The following is a 6000-nucleotide window of genomic DNA, read 5'->3' on the forward strand; positions in this document are numbered from 1 at the left end:
TTACACGAAGTCTTTTAGTACTAACACTAAACCTAGAAGGTATCACCATTTTACAACTAAGACTGAACTAGAGGCAAGACTGCAAGGCAGCCCGATATACCACCTCCGCTCTTCCAGCTTCCAGGGGACCCTCGGTCAAAAGACTAGGAGGTAACCCGCAACCTCTAAGCAAAGGGTTCTTGCTTCCTTTAGAGGCTGTCGTCAGATCTAGTGGGGAGAGAATAAACAAACATACAAATGATTCACTTAAAAATATTTATCAGGGCTTCCCCGGTGGTGCAGTGGTTGAGAGTCCGCCTGCCGACGCAGGGGACACGGGTTCGTGCCCCGGTCCGGGAAGATCCCACGTGCCGCGGAGCGGCTGGGCCCGTGAGCCATGGCCGCTGAGCCTGCGCGTCCGGAGCCTGTGCTCCGCAACTGGAGAGGCCACAACAGTGAGAGGCCCGCGTGCCACAAAAAAAAAAAAAAAAAAAAAAAAAAATATTTATCAGACAAAATCTGAGCCCACATTTGCGCATCAGAAAAATTCTAGCGGCCACTTTAAAAGGTAATCTCGGAAGAAAAGAATAGAACACAGAAGAAGAGTTTACATCGTAAAGGAAAAGTTCTCTCCGTGGTTTGTATTTCTTTTACATAACTTTATTATTGTAAGTTTCATTAGTTTACCTACCTAACCTGTTTATTCTTCCTAAAAATAAGACTAGGACTAAGGTTAGGGGACCAGAGATGAGAAACTGCGTGGGAAGCGAAGTTGGGAGGCAGGAGAACGTCACATCCCAGTTGTTTAGAGGCCCAGCCACCTAACAGCTCGGCGCCACCTTAAGAAGCGTTAGCCTCTCCCCAAGCCGAGCAGGCCCTCGGCTCCTCCCACTCCCGTGTCAGCTCCGACCCGGGAACGTGGGGAAGGGAGGAGAGACACACTGAATGGAAAGACTGGCGCCGGAGTCTGCAGGGTCTCCCCTTCCCCCTACTCTACAGGCGCGGGGAGGAACGTGTCAAGCACAGGCCTTTGGGGTTTGGTTCCTTTCCTGATGATTCAGGATGGGAATGTGTTCTACTGAAATGGGGGGGGGGGCGAGCGAGGGGAGGGATGTGAGGGGTGGGGCTCATCTTGGGGTGAGGTCGAAGGGGGACAGAACTGGGGCGTTTGAGACACGCAGTATGCAGTGATCGTTGGTCGATAATTGTTAAGTTCAAGAGATCCGGACGCACCTCTTCAAACCATTTCCAAAAGAGGGGGCAAGTTTTCCATTCTCCGCCCAATTCCCCGTCTTCGTTTTAATTGATTGGGTTTAAGGTAGGCCGGGCCCAAAGTTGCTTGTTGATTGGCTACGTATGTAATCTATCAGGATGACGCAAGCGAGAGGCGGATGTTTGGGAAGGAAGTGAAGATTATTTTAGTACCTCCCACCCCAACTACTGATTGGTTGGGATTTGCTGTGATGTAAAACAAGGCGTAAAGATGTCCACGAAAGGGAAGGACCAATTGGCCGTTCTCTCAGGGACGATGCCTACGGTGGGATTGGGAAGAGTGAGACGGAGTCCGCTATTGTAGTGAAGGACCAAATGGACTGAAACCCGGAAATGAGTTTAGAAGGGAACTGAAGGAGAAAGGGAAATCCGCGAAACCTTCGTTGCCCTCAAACAAGGCCATTTCCTGCGTGGGATCGATAGTTTCCTGTTTACTCAGCGAAGTTAGCGGCTACCGTGGTTTTCTAAAATATACGTGATAATTAAATTCATATGAGCCTTTGGTCCCAGACTTCCCAGGATGAAAGAGACAGAAGAAAGGAAAAGTGTGGGGTTTAGCCTTGCGTTTAGGGGAAGGATGGGGAAACCGAGGTTCTCATACAGAAAGTTAAGGACTGACCCTGGACCGCCGTATCCGAGCAGGTGGGTTCCTAAAGAAACCATTCACAAAATAATTGGAGAGGCTGCGTGGAGGTGAAGGAAACTGTAAAAATTTGTCTGAAGGAAGGGCATTAATCACATTACAGAAACCTGCTTGGATATGGAGTGTATTTATTCATCGTTGCATATCCAGTGTCTAGCAGTGTCTGATACATAGCAGGTTATGAACCGAACCAAAATGAGAAGACTTTTACAAAGTATGCCAAACCTTTAAAATATGTTTTTAAAGGTATCTATGCCAATTTTATGATCCTGGAAAAATATTTCACACTCACCACGTGGGTTTTTCCAGCCATAAATTGAAAGATAAATCTGCTCCCACAGATCTACCTAGGAAGCTACCTACCTGTGAAAATACTACCATTTTCTCCTTAACACCCTGAGGCATTTAAAATTTGAAAGTAGATTTCCCCTCAACCTATCTTCCTAGAAAAATTGAGAAGATAGATGGAATTGGAGAAAAGATATCCTCTACATCCAGTGAATGAAAAATAAGGTGCTTAACCTACAATCTGCAATTCCAGGGTAGGAAGAACTATTTGAGAGTGTTGAGAGATGCCATCTATACTGTAAATTACGGAATTCCCTTGCTTCCCAGCACAAATGGACCTTTTTTTTTTTCCAGACTTTTTCTTATAGCTACATTTCAGCAAAGCTGTAACCCTGTCTAAAAATTGTGCTTTGAAATTGAGGGACCAGAGTAAGGACTTCCCATTAGTATTATAACTGTCCCCACTGCAGAGCTGCAAGGGCTATGGGTCAAGATTCAGTAACAGGTACCTTCTGTTAATCCAAAGTGATCCCAACTTTTCATGATTTTCCAGGATGTCCTAGGCCAGATAGTTTACAAGAGAGTATATCATACGAGCCCTTCAGTATCGTTATGGCCATAGTTTAGAAGTAAGAGGAGGTACGAGAGGCAGCTGTATTTGCAATAATAAAAGTACCATGGGAAAATTATTACTAGGCTGTAAATAATTCTAGCATAATAAGGTATATCTTGCTTATGCCAAAGTGGGATTGAGGGTGGGGCAAGGGAGGGGGAGGATGTTAAGATTTTTTTTCAAGAATTGTCTAGGCTTCCGGGCGCGTCAGTTACTCGGCTGGGGGAACCGTTGGCGTGGTGGTCGCCTGGGTAGTTCCCACCGCGTGAGATGAGGACGAGGAGGGTTTGAGCATGAACACGGGAGAAGGGGACACCCTGATATCAGTGGGTTATGAAACTGGGGGGAAGGCACACGGGGTGTTTTTCCGCAAATATACTCAGGCTGAGGGGCAAAAGCTGGAATTTGGAGGCTGGGTCCAGAACGCTGACCAGGGCACAGTATGAGGGAATTTCAAGGTCCCATCTCCAAAGTGCGTCATATGCAGGGATGGTTTGAAAAAGAGGGAATCCCAAAACAAACGTACGTCGACAGAGCAAACTTCTACAATGAGAAAGTCACCTCAAAGTTGGATTACTCAGATTCCTAACTTGTAAAATAATGGCCAGAATTTAAATTTTCCAAGATAAACTAAGTGGTTTTGTTTTTTATTGTTAGTAGAGTTAGAACTATTCTGTGTTCAGTATTAGAATTTATCAGTAAGTTATTTTAGTATCAGATATTTGATTATTACTGCATATTATATGTATGACGGAAGGATTACAACTACAATTCTAATCAATAAAAACACATTAGAACCTTTAAAAAGTGTGTTTATGAGAGAAAAGGGCATTTTGTTCCTAGTAATGTTAAATGAATATGTGGAAACATGCAGTATTATTTTTAAGTTAATAGTTCATATACTTAAAGCACTGTCACTTTTCCTGTGATGAGGCCAATAAGCAAAGCAGAAATTGTCTCTGAAGAGCCCTAGATCTCATGGGAAAAACTGCTGCTGTTCCTCAGCACAGGCCCAAGCCCTCCAGTCAGTAAAGATAAACCACTGGCATCTTGATTAGTGAGAACGTGAGACACTGAGTCAGATAGCCTCTTGGGCATCAGGAAAATCAGGAAAAACACCAGGACCTGCTTAGGACCTGCCGAATGAACTTGGATAAGTCACCTTACCACTGGGCCTTCATTTATTGCGAACTAAAATTAGTATTACAGATAAATATTAACATTTAAGAAAGGAGGGGGGAGTGCTTCCCTGGTGGCGCAGTGGTTGAGAGTCCGCCTGCCGATGCAGGGGACGCGGGTTCGTGCCCCGGCCCGGGAAGATCCCACATGCCGCGGAGCGGCTGGGCCCGTGAGCCATGGCTGCTGAGCCTGCACATCCGGACCCTGTGCTCCGCAACGGGAGAGGCCACAACAGAGAGAGGCCCGCGTACCGCAAAAAAAAAAAAAAGAAAGAAGCGGGGGGGGGAAGGTATGGAAGAAACAGTTTGTAAAAGGAACTATACAGTAGAACCCTCTTAGCACTTTCACTTTCTGAGGTTTCAGTTACCCATGGTCAACCGCTGTCTGAAAATATATTAAATGGAAAATTCCAGAAATAATCCACAGGTTTTAAATTGTGTGCCACTCTAAGTAGCATCATGAAATCTCAAGCCATCCCATTTCGTCCTGCCAGGGACGGGAATCATCCCTTGGTCCAGTTTATTGATGCTGATTACTCACTTGGCAGCTGGCTGCTTTATCAGATGTACTGTCATGGTATCACATTCACATAAATTTTATTACAGTATGTTGTTACAACTGTTCTATTTTATTGTTAGTTACTGCTGTTAATCTCTTACTGTGCCTAATTTATAAATTAATCTTTATCATGTGTATGTATGTATGTATAAGGAAAAACATAGTATATATAGGGTTGGGTACAATCTGCGGTTTCAGGCATCCGTTGAGGGTCTTGGAAAGTATCCCCCGTGGATAAGAGGGAACTACTGTAATAAGAAAAAAATATTTTAAAAATAAGGAAGGGGACTTCCCTGGTGGTCCAGTGGTTGACAATCCACCTTCTGATGCAGGGGATGCAGGTTTGATCCCTGGTCTGGGAGCTAAGATCCATATGCCGTGGGGCAACTAAGCCCACGGGCCACAACTACTGAGCCTGCACATTCTAGAGCCCATGCTCCACAACTAGAGAGCCCACATGCTCTGGAGCCCATGCGCCACAATGTAAGATCCTGCATGCACCAACTAAGACCCAACACAGCCAAATAAATAAATAAATAATTTTTTTAAAAAATAAGGAAGGCATTAGATTAGTAAAACTCTTAGTTTCCTTAAGGGTCTGAAAGTCTATTATTTAACTGTTTTTCTGGACTCCTAGTAACATTCTACATGGACCTCAATTTGTAGACTTATGCCAACCCTACTTAAGCCATCTAGTCCTGTTCAGTAACCCAGATTTGACGAGGAGAAACAGATTTTTTTTTTATGTCACTGTATTTGTTCAAAAGCATTCCATGGCTACCAATAAAATATAAAACACACTATTCAGCTTGGCATTCAAAGCCCTCCTCAACCTGTCCCTAACCCATATTTTGCACAATTCCTGCTCCCAAAAAACAACTGGCATCACCTAAACAGGTGCCTTTATTTCTGTTAACATTTTCCCCCATTTCAACAAATATTCATTGAGCTTATTAATCAACTTCTACGTCCCAGACTTTATATTGGAAACTTCAACAAGTTTAAAGATGAATCAGGCTCAGCCCCTGCTAGAGTGTGCGTCCATACCAGGTTGCCCAAGACTCTCTTGGGTTTAGTGCTAAAAGTCCCGTTGTGAGAAACCCCTGCGTCCTGGGGAAAGTGAGACAGTTGATCACCCTGGTCCCTGCCCACGAGAAATTATGAGGCTCTTAAGATCCCTTCTAACTCAGAAACTCTGCATAGATGCATATTCTTTTACCCAACTTTCTTCCAAGGTAATTATTTTGGACTTCCCTAACAGTTAGTATAGTAGTAAAGACTACGCCCAAGTAGTGACATTTGTAACGCCTCCTAGTGATGAACTCCTGGGAGGCAGAGACTTCATTCCTGGACTCCACAGTGCCTCCTAGTGCCTTATTTACTAATATAGTGACTATAAAATGAATGTATGTTGAATTGAATAGAGCACTTGGGCAAATTAATAATAGTTAAGGCTTTTTTTTTCTTT

At 44.1% G+C, this 6000-nt stretch overlaps 1 pseudogene; it reads left to right on the plus strand.

Moving 5' to 3' along the window:
• Positions 1–3088: 3088 nt before the first annotated feature.
• On the plus strand, positions 3089–3396 carry LOC131767366 (acylphosphatase-1 pseudogene; annotated as a pseudogene).
• The last annotated feature ends 2604 nt before the right edge of the window (positions 3397–6000 follow it).

Source organism: Kogia breviceps, chromosome 12, assembly GCF_026419965.1.
Source record: "Kogia breviceps isolate mKogBre1 chromosome 12, mKogBre1 haplotype 1, whole genome shotgun sequence".
NCBI classification, from domain to species: Eukaryota; Metazoa; Chordata; class Mammalia; order Artiodactyla; family Physeteridae; genus Kogia; species Kogia breviceps.